Source organism: Physcomitrium patens, chromosome 6 (assembly GCF_059467195.1).
Source record: "Physcomitrium patens ecotype Gransden chromosome 6, ASM5946719v1, whole genome shotgun sequence".
Lineage (NCBI taxonomy): Eukaryota > Viridiplantae > Streptophyta > Bryopsida > Funariales > Funariaceae > Physcomitrium > Physcomitrium patens.
This window is the reverse complement of record NC_143415.1, coordinates 11513032-11529601: the sequence shown is the minus strand read 5'-3', so window position 1 is coordinate 11529601 and position 16570 is coordinate 11513032.

Genomic DNA, 16570 nt, shown 5'->3' with positions numbered 1-16570 from the left:
TGAAGATGTCATTTGCCGTTACGGGTGCGTAGGAAAAATCACTGCAGATCGTGGAGAATTAAATGCACAAGAAGCTCGTAAGTTCGTTGAAAAATGTGGAGTTAAACTATCACTGACTACTGCTTATAATCCGGAAGGGAATGTGAAAAGCGAACGCGGTCACCCGCCGATTGTGAAAGCATTGGTTAAAGCTTGTAATGGGAGGTTAAAGAGTGGCCACGGCTTTTGTCATTTGCATTATGGGCTGATCGAACAACACATAGTTCGGTGACAGGATATATGCCAGTAGAACTTATGACAGGTCAAAAACCAATTATGCCGATTGAAGAAAAGGTACTTACTTGGAGTATGCTACCATGGGAAGATGGATTGACAAGAGAAGAACTTCTGGCTATTAGGATTCGACAATTGGAGCAAAGAACGGAAGATGTCCAGATAGCATTGGAAAGGTTAAAAAGAGCAAGGTTACAAAACAAGGCGCGATTCGATAAGCAACATCGATTGAGACCAAAAGCAATCGAGGAAGGTGACTGGGTACTTGTTTATGACAATAGTCTGGATAATCAACATAGTACTTTGCGGAAATTTTCAAAATGTTGGTTTGGACCATATGTTATAACAACTGTTCATGATAATGCGACTTACTCATTACGGGAGTTAGATGGTACAAAATTGAAAATACCAATTGCAGGGAAGAGAATAAAAATATTTAAACGAAGACACGCAGAGATGAATATGAAAGACCTTAATGAAGGTACAGAGATTCCGCAGCAAGAAGATGAAAGTGATATGGATAATGAAGGTGACGAAGACAAACTGAACAAAGACGTAGGGGATATATTCTGAATCAAACAGCAATTGGGTAAATTGCTGCATACTGGAGGATGCACAGGTTCAGAGGGGGTGGATGTCGTGTTGTAACACGAGTATACAGTGAAAATAAAAAGAAAGGGGAATTTTATTAATATTCAGTTACCTCGAATATTGGGAGCATCAACCAACTCCAGTACAAATACTGAGTGGTCAGGTTCAGTCACTCCGTTACAGTCAGCCGGGGCATACTGAAATGCTCCATTCGATTCCAATAACGGGAGTCAGCAGGAAGAGAAGGACCAATTCACACGACGGGTTCGAAGAGCCAATTGGATCCAATTTCGATAATCCAATCCGGGTCCTCTTATCCAATATGAGACCTGAATTGGCCGATCAACCCAATGCAGTCTAATCACGGGAAGTCCAGGTCTTACTACGGGTCTTAGCCAGTCTGATGCGAGGACCAATTTGACCCAATTACGGGAACATCCAGGTTACTACGGGCATCTTTCCCAATATAGGACCTGAATTGGTCGGGCGACTCAATGTGGTCCCGATTACGGGATTCGATTCTGTTTCAGGCTGTCCTGTTCTCTGTGCCGTTTCAGGGAACGTTGTTTTCGGTAAATGGATTTCGTAAAGGTGAAAACGGAGGAAAAAGCTTGACGGCGAGAGCCAATTTCGGATCCAAGCTTGAGGTGGGAGCCAATTCCGGATCTAAGACGGAAGATTGAAGAAATTCAGAGGATAAGGTTAGGGGGGGGTATAGTTTTGAAGGGGGAGGTTTTTTTCGGGGGGAATCGGGGGGAGCGAGTTTTCAAGCTTTTGCAAGGTTACTAGTTCGGTTTTTTCATTGGAGGTTTTTGGAAGATCAAGGGAATTAGAGAGAGGAGCTTCATGCTTCGGGTCGGGGAAGGAAAGACATAGAATTTGGATTTTTCTTCTTCGTAGAGTTTTGAGGACGACTGAGGCAATCGCTGTTGAAGTCAGTGTTGTAATGGTGAATCGGGATTTTTAAATGAAGTGGGTTTGAATACTCTTGACTGTTTTGTAAAATCGAGTTACGTCTGTGATTGAAGGATTAAAGGGGTGTCTATAGGATTGAGTATGCGGAGTGAATGAAATTTATTGGGTTAATCTAACAGGACAGTCAGTGGATACAAGATCGTAAGTACAAAGGGGTATTGAAGATTAACAGTTTGGGTTGTTCGGGGTTCTCTGTAACGTCTAGAGACCTACCGGCTGGGGCAAAAAAAAAAAAAAGAATTTCGACAAGCAGTCGAAGGGCATCAGTAAAGATTTATGGTGTATTCTTGCAGTCGTTTATATTCCAGCAGTAAAAACTGATAGACTGCTTGACTATCGGCGGATCTCCATACTACCTTCTACAGCCAGACGCCCGGCGCGTTCTCGAGCAGGAAAGCACGTAATACGACATCGGAGTCAATGAAGATCCATCCTATATTCCACGTGTCTCTTCTTGAACCATATAAGACAGTGGATATACAAGGAAGAAGACAAATGCCACCGCCTCCTACAAAAGTAGATAATAATGAAGAATTTGAGGTGGAAGAGATATTAGACTCAAAGCGACACCGAAATAAGCTTGAATATCGTGTTCATTGGCACGGATATGATATTAGTGAACGCACATGGGAGCCATCCAGGAATCTAACAAATGCATCAGCTAAAGTCAAAGTTTTTCATCAACGACATCCATCAAAATCAAGATGAAAATCTCTCTTATAAAAGAGACAAGATTGAGGCAAGATAACATTCAATTTCCTATCCTTGTTTGTAACTTCTTTGCATTTGTGACTCTAATTAGATGGAGAGCCAACAACTAGCGGATTCAACTCAAGAACCTTCGTTTGCTGACCTGCCGGATGAGACATTACGATTGTCACAACGTTCAAGATGATGCAATCGAGATGAAGATCTTCAAGAACGACATGTTCTTCCTCGAATAGATGGTGTGATACAACACGTTTGGTATCACGATTTGGGAAGGGACTCCCGATGTTTGGTGATTTTGCTAGAGGTAGGAACAACTCCTGATGGTGTTGCAAATATTCTATTCGAAGGAAGTTACAAAGGCCTCAACAATGATCAAATAGCTGGGTGGTCTTCTCGCCCTGGTATGGGACACTACCGATGGTTGAGAGGCCCTATCAATCATCTTCGAAGAGAACAGAGATCAGAGTGTGTGGCGAATACAATTTGTCGCATCATAGATTTCCTCAACATATGATGATCGCTCCTCGTGGAACTCGTCTCTAGAAGGGGGGGTAATGTCATGGCCATAATCATGTAAGCTAATAATTACATATAATAATAGGTAGAAGTAAGTAAAAATAGATAAAAGTAAGTTAATTCTATAATATTTAATATGGAAGCTTCCTAGAAACTTCTTAGATGCTGCTTTGACTTCATAGGTGTCTTTAATTGACTTTTTGGATTAGAAACGTGGTCAACAAGTTGGCCATGTGCCACACATGTTGTTAGCTTGAAGATCAAGCTAACTATGTGGCCCACACGTAGAAAAACTTGCCTTGTAAGTCAAGGCATGTGTCCTACAAAGTCAACACATATTGGAGGTCCTATAGAACGTCGCCACGTAGCCCCTAGTTAGATAGTATATATAGAGACAAGAGTGAAGCCTTCTTTACTCTTGTCAACTTCTTTCTTGCTCCTAGTCCAAGTTCAAGAGTCTTTAGTTTCTTGTCTTATGGCAATAGCCATTCCAATTTCCTTTTAATATACATACTTGTTTATATTTTGACTTATTATATCGAGATAGCCTTTTTGTGTATATTTTCCTTCATCGAGTCTTTGTCCTTGACAGATATTGAAGGTGGATATAAAATTTTTTTCTTTCTATTTTTTAACCAATGGTAAAAAAAAAAAAAAAAAAAAAAAAAAAAAAAAAATTAAGAATTTGAGTAGTATTTGTGATGTACTATTAACTATCAATAGATAATTGGATCTTATATTTACTTCTAGAAGTATTTTTTTGTAATAATACTTTTTATGCTTCAACTCAACAATCATCATTTTTTGCCAATTATAATTACCATTTAAAGCTTGATTTATTAGATATATCAAAAGATGATAACTTAATAAGAAAAATTCTTACAAAACAATTGTTATAGCTCCAAACAACTTTGTAGATCCATATATAAATAATTCAAGATTTTTACAAAATATCTTCAAACAAAATTAGAAGAAATCTCCTATTCTTTAAGTTCGAAATAAAGTATGGCTTCTTTGACAAAATATCAAGACCAATTGGCCTTACAATAAATTAGGCTACCAAAAACTATAGCCATTTTATATTCAAAAGTAAATCAATTTAATTTCTTATCAATTGAAACTACCCACATCCATAAAGATACATCTAGTCTTTATATTTTTCTTTTAGAAGCTTATAAAAAATCAACTATTCCAAAAAAATACAACCATTACTACCTTGCATTGAAATATAAAATTATATAGAATATGAGGCAGAAAAGTTCCTTTATTTTTAATGAAAAAGAGCCAAGTTAAAATTTTTTATTTGTTGGTGCGACTATGATATCAACAAGCATATATAGGAATCAACAAAAAAATCTAATAAATGTAGTGCAAAATGTACAAGAGTTTCATTGATGATATCTTCAAGAACCTAAACTTATTTTAAGATTACTTTTTAATGAAGTTCTTACTATAATATTTTATATATATATTATAAAATATATATTGTTCATAATAAACTTAGAATTTAGTGCATCAAATTTATGATCTAATATATCAAATAGGAGAGAACTTGTAAAATCTTTAGATTATAAATCTCAAAGTAGAATTAGAATTAGAGCTTTCTTTATCATACCTATGAGATTAATCATTCTAATTCTTATAACTTTTGTAAGATCATTCTCAAGATGAAGTTAGATCTTTTCAAAAGAAAAATGCCTATACTACAATCAACTAAAATAAAAAAATCTCTAGGATGATGTTTGAACTTTGGTCATACTATAACAAGTTGATGTAATAGAATCTAATAGAGCTCAACACACTTTTCATGGATATTTTGAATGCCTTAATGCAAACCGAGTCCAAAAAATAGGGCTTCTATGAGCAAATGAAGATGGCCATTATCACTATTTGAATAGATCAATCTATCTTTGAATACAAATCAACAAACAACATGTGTTGTAGCTACTATCTAACAAATCCTTGAATTCTTTCAGATTTGAAATCAATACTTCTTGTAGGTCTTAAAGTTAGAAAGAGAGGTAATATTATAAACATTCAATAAGAAGATTTTAAAAATATTTTAATAGGAGATTTTAGAAGGTTATCAAAATATTTCAATAAAAGATTTTGAAAGATTTTTAAATATTCAAGCAGATTCAAGAATATTTTAGGAGGATTAAAGAAGTTATCTAAGAAGGATCTTAAGATTGCTTTGTCTCCAAGCAATACGGTGTTATGATGTAATATGACAATATGATGAAAATATAATGAAAATTAAATTTCTAATTAATATCTAATTATCTTGATTCAATAATGATTCAAGATATTTAAACATGGCTTTTATAAAAGCCTCTTAGTTTATTTTCTTGTCTTAATAGTTAGTAAGTTAAAGGTTGGTTAGTAATTTTACCTTCTAGGCTATAGAGATTCTTTTATTGCTTTAGAAAGACCATAAATTAGTAAAATTAGATTAAAATAAATGAATAATTAGCATGGTTGATACTAGAATTAAGTTGATGGTAAGATTGGACTAAAAAATTCCTATGATAGATTAAATTGATATCTAAAGGTTGATCTTTTGTGAGACATGGTTGAAATAACTCTTAGTGACTAAAATAATGTCCTAGGATAAAATAGGATTTTATTTTAAGATCAAAGTTTAGGATTTAAGAGCTAGCTAAAAGCTTGTTTTAAAGACATAAGACTTATTTTTGTAGGATTTTTTGAAACTTAGCAATTATTGTTCAAAATTAGGATTTGTATTAACAACTTAGGATTTATGCAATACAATTACAACTAGTTTGTAAAATTAGTATTATATCTATATTTCAAAATTTGATATTATATGATTAATTGGATGTGTTAAGTGTATGTAAAAATTTGTAAAAACTTAATTGTGCAATTCGAAGATATCTAGGTTTTGAAACAAAAAAGTATTAGAAATTGGCAATTCGGAGTTAGATAGGATTTCTATGATATTTGAAGATCTACTAATTGGATCAAAGTGAAATTTGGAATGGTGTTAGAAGACTTAAAGATCAAGCTACACACTAATTTTGAATTTAAGTTAATAGTTGAAGAAAGAGGAATCACTATTGGAACATTTGCATCAACTTTCAAATTGGCAGCCAAGTAAAATCAGTTTGATTTTTGGACATTTTTTCACGATTTATAAGTTGGATTGAGATGAATTCTTTTTGAAAACATAGAAGAATTATAGTGGCATTTGCATACATGAATACATAGAAAGCCTTAAAAAACTCACTAATATTTGATCCATCCATAATATTCGACGCATCCAAAAACCTTGATGACACATCTTCTATTTTGTTCTACAATGATCAAAAATATTCTTTGAAATATTCTAATCAATACCTTATGATACTTCAAAATGCTCTAACATATCTATAAAGCCTTATAATACTCCATAATAATCCAAATATTACCATTGTATTTTAAAATAGTCTCCAAAGCTCCAAGAATCCAAAAGCTCGAATTCACATATCACCTAAAGCACTTCTTCAAACTTTCTTGTCTTTCTTCTCCAAAATTCAAATAATCCAAGAAAACTAAATTCCTTCTACCTCAAGCGCTTCACGTTGGGTTCACCAAATATGTCGTAATACAAGAAGTCTTGCTTGAGAATGCTCTAGGCACTTGGCTGTGGAAGGAAGAATAGAAATTGCAATAACAAAATCCTAATTGTAATAGAATACTAACAATGCTCTAATTAGACCATAATAATGCTAAATAAGCTTAATCAAATTCAAAAAAACCTCAAAGAAATTTCAAACAAACAATAAGAATTCTTAAAGAAATATTAAAATGATCATAATTATCACTAAAATATATCTTAATTTAATTTTATTTAAAATCCTATTAAACTTCATTCAAACTTTAGGCCAAAACTAATTGAATCTTAAATACTAATAAAATCCTAAACCTTGAATCATATCCTAAACAAATCTTAAACCAAACTCCAACCAAATTCTAAACCAAATCCTAAATCAAACCCTGACCAAATTCTAAACCAAATTCTAATCCAAATCTTAAACTCTAAACCAAATCCTAATCCGAATCCTAAATAAAACCCTAACCAAACCCTAATACAAACCTTAAATCCTAAACCAAACTTCAACCAAACCCTAATACAAACCCTAAATCTTGAACCAAATCCTAACAATATTCTAAATCAAACTCTAAATCCTAAATAAAATCCTAACCAAACCCTAAATCAAATCCTAATCCAAACCCTAAATCCTAAATCAAATCCTAGTAATTCCTACAACACATTTAAACCTCAATAACTTATGAATAAACCGTTGATCTTAACTCAAATTTTGCACACTTCTAAAAACATAAGTTAAAAAAAAGCAAAAAAAAATTGAAAAGGATCGGAGTTACCAAATTGACGATAACCTCAAAAATGTGCTCGGGTAATGGCCGGCCTCCTTCTCCAATCTTGATATCAATCTTCTAGAGCCAATATCTCTCTTTTGCATCATTCGATTGATCTCAAAATTCTCATACATATAGAAAAACAAGTTTAATATCCTCTCACATAAGTTTCACTCCAATCCAAATAGTAGATTGCAAGAAATCTTAAAAACCCCCACTAGACCTAAAATTCTACCTTCTGAGACCTTGACCCACTTAAACCTCAATATCCCTTAATTCAACCGTTAGATCGAGCTTAAATTTATGACACATTTTAAACACAAATATAACCATAAACCCACAAAATTTCACTGGTAGATCTATATCGAAACTCTTGAAATCAGAGTCCTAGAGTTGTCGTCGAGACTGAGTTTTGTGCCTCATAACCGGCCCTCTCTGGGTATCAACATCTAAATTTTCTAAGTAATTTTTACTAGAATTTACTCTTAACTTCCTCCTAAAGATATCTATATCATTTGTTTTTCCAATCTACCTTATTTTGCCTTATTTTTGGCCCTACAAAGTAAGTAGAAGCTATTTTTTCTAAAAGGGCAGTATTACTATTAAAAGTTTTACTACCTTCTTATCTTTTATCCATATTTTTTTTTTTTTTTTTTTTTTTAACTTGGCTCTTCTATAATTAGATCCATATTATCATCTTTCACCATATAGTCATGTTACAATAGGACAACGTAGTTCTTAGTTAGATAATATTTATGGAGATAAGAGTGAAGCCTTCTTTTATCTTGTCAATACTTTTCTAGACCTGAGTCTTATTTCATAACTTTTTAGTCTTCTTGTCTTTTATAAAAAAAATTCTAATTTAATATTATTCCATCTTTGAATGATTTTTTATTTTTTTGAGTAATATAAGAATTTATTGATTGTTTAATTCTTTAAAATTCATATCTTTAGTACATTATTCAAGATATATATAATAATCAATAGTTGCATGCAATTGACTTACATAGTTGCATTCATATAGAAGCATTATTAAATTAAATACATGCAAATAATATTTGATATGCTTTCAAATATGATATAGTTGGTTGCTTTATATATCTATTCATATTTCTAAAGAATTTTATAGCCTTTATAAAGGAGTTTCTTGTAGTTTTGATGCAAGATTTTATATTCAAAATTAACTAGTCATTTTTTTTCTTGTTTATATTTTGAGGGTTTTTATCATGATACTTATCTATAAAGAATATTTTAATTTTTTTGTCTTTTTAGTTATATATTAATAAAAGAATCCATAAATAAGTTTTTTTTTGAATAAATAGAATTTTATTTCTGATTGAAATATATTAGAGATTATATGTATAATTAATATTAAATTTTTATTTCATACATATCAAAGACAAAAACTTGATGAAAAAAAATCAAACATAAGAATTCTTTCATGAAAAAGATGAAAAAATAGAAATAAAAAATATAGATGTTCAAAAAGAAATTAGAATGGCTATTACTAAAGTCAGGAAAATTAAAGATTACTAAAACTAGAGTAGAAGTAAGAAAGAAATTGACAATAGTAAAGAAGATTTCACTCTTACTTCTATATACATGATCTATCTAAGAGATACGTGATAACATTCTATATGACCTCTACTATGTGTCTAATTTGCAAGACACATGTCTTAACTTACAAGACAAGTTTTCTATATATATGCTACATTGTTAGCTTATACCACAAGCTACTAATATGTGCAACATGTGGGTAACTTATTAGCCAAGTTTCTAACCTATCAATCACCTGTAAATATGTATAAAGGTGAAGTCGCACCTATGAAGCTTCTAAGAAGCTTTTTTAGAAGATATTATGAAATTAATATATTTATTTTCTTACTTCTATCCATTTGTGTTATTTAAATAATTATTAAAATAAATATATATATCTGTGACAATATGTTGATATTGGTGTTTTTATTGCTATTATATGTTTATATTCAATATGTCTATCCTCCACATTATTGATTCTAAGACCACCAATATATTATTTTTCATTGGTATTTACTTTGTATAAGACAAAAACATGCAGATTATATGTAGACCTTTTAAAAGTATACAATTGTTTGAAAGATGGAAAGGCATCAAAAATAAAAGTGATAGACTAAAAAGTAGTATTAATAAAAGTTGTTGAAGAGGTTTTTAAGAATATTGTGACCAACTTATTTTATGTATGATATATTAAGAAGAGCATTTTAGAAAATATTGATAATTATTTTATAACTTATCAAGATTTTAAAGCCTTTATATAATATTAGGTGAATGTTTTAAATACTAAAAAAACATAAAAATCAAAATCAAAATCAAAAAATCAAAATCAAAATCCTTGTTTATGACATTGCATGGAGATTGAACTATTAGAAGAGAAGTCATTGATTATATATAAGCAATTTGGATTCTTTATTAGACTTACTTTATTTATGCAAAGAAAAAAATTTTATGCATTTCAAGTGTTTGAGTACTTCTTGTATAAAAGAAATTTACTTAATCATGAAATAAAAAAATTATAATATTAAGTAGAGACATGAAGGATGTATACAATAAAATTATTTTATCAATAGAAAGTCAATACCATTCAATACATTGTAGAATTATATAAAAATCTATTAAAATTTTATTCTTGCACATCGATACTTTTAAAGGCTTTATTATCTATAAAAGATCCTATTGTATTATGCATAGCATGCTTAAAGTATTTAAAAAAATAAATAATTTATTAATTAATTACTCAATCTTGAATTACATTAATTTTATATAGATAATATTATATTTTACATATTTTTACAAACTAAAGAGATTGCTTAGTACCAAAAAATCTCTCTTTTTCAAGCTTTTTTATTAAAATTAGTATTAAAAGAAACTTTATCACATGAAAAAATATCAAAAAATTTAAGCTTGAAAGATATATTATTGTAGATTATAGAAAATTATGAATTATTTCTACTACATCATTAGCGGCTTTTAAAACAACATATTTAGAATCTTGTACAAACACAATAAAATATATGAAAATTTACAAATTGAACATATAAGAAGAAGATGTGTTAGAATTATGGTGTCATGGATATATATAAGTACTCTAGTAAATATCTATATGATTAGGTAGAAGTAGATAAAAGTAAAAATAATTTATAATACCTTCTAAAAAAGCTTTTTAGAAGCTTTATAGATGTTGCTTTGATTTTACATATGTTTGTAGTTGATTGGTAGGTTAGAAACTTTGCTAACAAATTAACCACATATTGGTAGCTTGTGAAACAAGCTAATTATGTGGTGCATCTATAAAAAACTAGCCTTATAAGTTAAAATATGTATCTTGCAAAGTCAACACATTTAGAAGGTCCTATAGGATATCACCACATAGTTCTTAGTTAAGAGTATATATGGAGGCAAGAGTGAAGCCTTTTTCACTCTTACCTATGCCTTTTTATTCCTTAGTCTTGCTTCAAGACTTTTTAGTCTTTTATTTTTGGCAATAGTCATTGTAGTTTAATATTATATCATCTTTGAGTGACTTTCTAATTTTTTTCAATGATACAAGAGCATATTGAGGATTCATTTTTCTTCAAGGTTCATATCCTTGATAGTTTGATAAGAGTACTAACTTACTATTTATATCTTATTTTAGAAATAAATAGATTATCTTACTTCTATTGTTGTATTTTAAAGGTTGTAAACTATCCACCTTTAAACAAAAAATCTTGTTTTCTAATACTGATCTTTTTTTTAAAGAAAGTGCATTACCTTTCTTTGTAGAAATTTTCATTTGATGTTAGAAGTTGCAGATTACCCTCTTCTAATTTAATTTTTTGAATTTATTTGAGTTGTTTATGGAAGAAAAGATTATGGATGCTACTCTCAATATAAGTGAGAATAGATATGCAACTATTGTAGATCTTCATAAAATTGTCAACATTCTAAGAGTAGAAATCTCATGTATTTCTTACGTAAATCATAGAAGTACTATTCCTATGCCTATTGAAGAAGTTTAGAGTCTATGGCAAGAAGTTTTACAATTCAAGGAAGTAATAGATCAACATCACAACCAAATCCAAAGAGTTTTGTTTCTACAAGTATGATGGGAATAAGGATTAGTATGCCTAAGAAGTTTGATAGAACAACATCAAAATTTCAAGGATTTTTATAAAAAATCAAGCTCTATTTAAGATTGCTTAAGGTTTCATCCTTTCCAATACATGAATGGATTTACTTAAGTCAAATTTATAGAAGCACTTCTATCAAAAAGTATCGTATCTTGGTTTGCATCTTTAATAGAAAAGGGTTTGCGATTCTTTTATGATTTGAATTCATTCCTAGAAGTATTTATGACCACATTTAGAGAAAGTCATTGAGAAAAAGTAATAGAGACTAAGCTCTTATCTTTATAGTAAGGATCATGGTCATCCAAAGTATATACTATTGAATTCCAAAGTCTCACTTGCAATGTTGAGTAGAATGACAAAGCCCTTATCAATCAATTTTGATATAAATTAAAGAATAATGTTAAAGATTTTTTTTACTGACAATGTCAAAGACAGAATCTTTAAAATAGTTTATTGCTCAAGCCATTGCATGCAATAATCAATTATTTGAAAGACATCAAGAACAAAGATTTGATTATAGAGGAATAAATCAAATAATGATGGTAGCTCTCAAGTTTTTAGAAACTAATTTAACAAGGCTAGAATCAATGCAAAATGATACGATACATTTTAAACTACATAGAACAAGAAAAGACTTAACGATGTTAAAAGGACTTATGCTTATATTGATAAGAAGAAGCTAAATACATTAGTCAACATTGTCCAAAGAAACAACACATCTACAAAATGAGAAGCATGGTTGCCAAAGAAGACAATCTATTGGAAAACAAGTTTTTTCAGCTACAAAAAGAATTGTGCAAATAGAATCTTGTGTAACTCCTAGTAAAGGTTTTATTCTCTCATCAAATTCCTTACCTTATTTTATAATAGAAGTTTATTTAAGACCAAAAAATCACAAAATTTTAACTTTGTTAGATTCAAAAGCCTTCGCATATTTTATATATAAAGATTTTGTCAAAAAATAAAAGATATCATTAATCAAAAAAACTAAATCTATAGACATAAAAGTCACAAATGGTCATTTATTATCTTTAGATGAAACTTTTTCTTTAGATGTAGTAATTAAAGATTATAATAATATAATAATATTTAACATAATAAGATCTTTTTTCAATCTGATTATTTTAGGATTAACTTGGATAAAAAAATATAATATTTAAATAAATTGGATGTCTTGTAACTTTGATTCTTTTAATAGTTTAATTCAAAATCTCATTAATTGATTAAAAATATATGATTCTAGTATATTCAAATCCTTATTAATATGTGCAAGAGCTTTTATGCATATTATAAAGAAAGGTCATATTTTACTTTATATGCCATGTCTATTTTTAATGGTAAAAAAATATCAAGTGGTATTTTTAGCTAAAATCAAGATTTATATGATATTTAAAAAAAATATAGATATTCTTCTAAAGCATTTATCTTATGATTGTTCAATTAATCTACATAAAAGAGCTCAACCACCATTTGGACCAATCTATAATCTATCACAAAACGAATTGATTGCACTTAAGGAGTATATCAATGAAAACTTGGCTAAAATTTTCATACATCATTTTAAATCTCTAGTTAGGGCTCCTATCTTATTTGTGAAGAAAATAGTTGGATCTCTACACATGTGTGTAGATTATCAAGAACTCAACAATATCACCATTTAAAATAGGTATCTTCTATCTTTGATTTCAAGACTTTTTGATCAATTGAATCAAGCAAAAATCTATATAAAAATAGATCTAAGAAGAATATATAATTTAATATTCATTAAAAAAAAAGATGAATAAGAAATTAGATTTTGAACTAAGTATGGATATTTTGACCATAATGTCATGCCTTTTGGACTCACAAATACATCACATATTTTTCAACATCTAATTAATGATATTTTTTATGAGTTTCTTGATAATTTTATTATCTATTATTTAGAAAATATCTTAATCTACTTTAAAAATATAAAAGAGCATAAAATTCATGTTTATTGTGTGTTACAAAAACTTAGAGATGTACGATTATATATCAAGTTAGAAAAGTGTGTATTCTATACTACTCAAGTTGACTTCTTAGGATACATCATTTCCAATGAAGGACTAATGATGGATCTAAAAAAGATCCACACTATCATAGATTAGAAGATCTTAAGAAAAATAAAACATGTGCAATGCTTTTTATGCTTCACCAATTACTATCAAATCTTCATTGAAATTTTTTCTGAAGTTGCAGCTCCACTTACATGTTTGACTTGTAAAAACAAACTTGAGTGGAGTAAAGAAGTCAAAGTATTATTTGATGTTATAAAAAATGGAATTTACTTTTTCACCAATTTTATATTGTATTGACTTTTCTATGGCATTCTTTATAGAAATAAATGCATCAAACTTTGCCTCGGATGTAGTATTATCACAAATGGGAGCAGATGAGAAACTCCATCTAGTAGCTTTTCATTCCAAAAATTTTTTAGTAATAGAAATTAATTATGAGATTTATAATAAGAAACTCCTTGTAATCATAGATTCATTTTAAGAATAATGTCATTATTTAGAAGGTATCTCAAGTTTAGTCACAACATATACAAATCACAAGAATCTCAAGTATTTCATATCAATATATATTTTAAATTGTTGCTAAGTTTGTTGGAGCATGTCCTTATCAAGATTTGATTTCAAGTTCACTTATTGATCCCAAAAACAACAAGATTTGTTAGACACCTTTTTTATACATTCTTATCTTACACTAAAAGAAAGAGATGTATCTTTTAATCAATAAAGAGCGATTTTCTTAAAGCCAAAGCGTTTTCACTTTCAAGCAACAAAATCATCATTAACTATTGATTCAATATTTGTCAAGAAAATTCAATCAAATATGTCCTCTAATCATCTTATCTTTGATATCAAGAATAATTCTTTTAAATCTCATGATATTTCCAAGTTTGAATTCAAGAACAACCTACTATATTTCAAGGATTGATTATACATTCCAAAAGGTGGGATTTAATTATGTATTTTTCAAACTTGTCATGGCTTTTCAATAACCGGATATTTTGAATACAATAAGATTTTGAATCTAATATTGTGAGATTTTTGATGGCCTCAAATATAGAAGGTAGTCAAAGACTTTGTACAATCATGTGATATTTGTTCAAGATCCAAAACTCCTTGCCATTGACCTTATGGACTTCTTCAGCCTTTACCTATTCTAGAATAACTATGGTCTTCTATTTCTATGGATTTTATGACAAATCTTTTGGTCTCATATTTGTATGATTCTATATTTATGGTAGTAGATTGTTCTACCAAGATTATATGTTTTTTACCATGTATAAAATCTATCATAGGTGAAAAATAGCTAAGCTTTTTTTTATCAACATCTATTGCTATTACGGATTGCTTAAAGATATTATATTGAATAGAAGGACTTAGTTTATATCACGATTTTAGAAAAACTTTTTTAAGATTTTAAAAGTGGATATAAAGCTCTCTTTAGTTTTTCATCCTCAAACTGCTAAGCAAACAGAATGGCTGAAGCAAGTTTTAGAGCAGTATTTAAGATATACCATCAATTATCATCAAGATGATTGAATAACTTTTTTACCATTGGCAAAGTTTGCATACAATAATTTGATACATTCTTCCACTTAACAAACATCTTTTTTTGCCAACTATGATTATCATCTATGACTCAATACTTTTGACTTTTCAAAAATTCATAATCTTACAATAAAAGATTTGGCAAATTGTTTGTCAAAGATATATGCAACATTGAAGGCGCAATAAAAGACAGCTCAAGAATGAAAAAAAATTAATAAAAATATCTATTCTAAGAAATAATTAGAATTCAATGTAGGTGACAAGGTATGATTACTTTGTCGCAACATCAAGACTACTTGTCCTTGTGACAAGTCGAAGTATTATAGGCTTGGACCTTTTTCTATTAGTCAATAAGTCAATCTTGTTGCTTATCAATTATATCTATTAGAAACCATGAAGATCCACCCTATATTTTACATGTCTTTTTTTGAGCCATACAAGATAGTGAATATCTCAGGAAGTAGACAAATGCCACCTCTTTCTATAGAAGTGGATAATAATCAAGAATTTGAGGTGGAAGAAGTCTTAAATTTGAAGTGGTACCAAAATAGGTTAAAATATCTTGTTCTTTGGCATGGATATGATATTAGTGAATGCACATAGGAGTCAGCAAAGAATCTTACAAATGCAACAAAGAGAGTTGAAACTTTTCATTGACGACATTCATCAAAACCAAGATGAAGAAGAGCAAATCTTTGCTATAAAAGAAACAAGATCAAAGGAAGATAATACTATACCTTCTATCCTTCTTTGTAACTTCTGTGTATTTGTAACACTAAAAGGATGCAGAATCAATAACTAATAGATTTAATTTAAGAGCTTTCATTTGCGGACTTGTGAGATGAGACATTACAATTGTCCCAACTTTCAAGATGATAAAATTGAGATGAAGATCTTCAAGAATGACATGTCCTTCCTTGAATAGATGGCGAGATACAATGTGTTTAGTATCACAACCTTGGAAGAGACTTCCAATATTTGGTGATATTATTAGAAGTAGGAACAATTCTTGACGGTATTCCAAATATTTTGTTTGAAAGAAGTTATAAAGGCCACTACAATGACCAAATAATAGGGTGGTCTTCTTGTCCTTGTATGGAACAATATCAATGGCTGAGAGGACGTATCAACCATCTTTAAAGAAAACAAAGATCAGAATATGTAGCAAATACAATTTGTTACATCTTAGATTTTTTCAACATAGAAAGACCACTCTTTGTGGAATTCGTTCCTAGAAGGGAGGTAATGTTATAGATATACATAAGTATTCTAGTAAATATCTAAATGATTAGATAGAAGTAGATAAAAATAGATAAAATTTCATAATACCTTTTAGAAAAGCTTCCTAGAAGCTTTATAGATGTTGCTTTGACTTTATATATGTTTATAGTT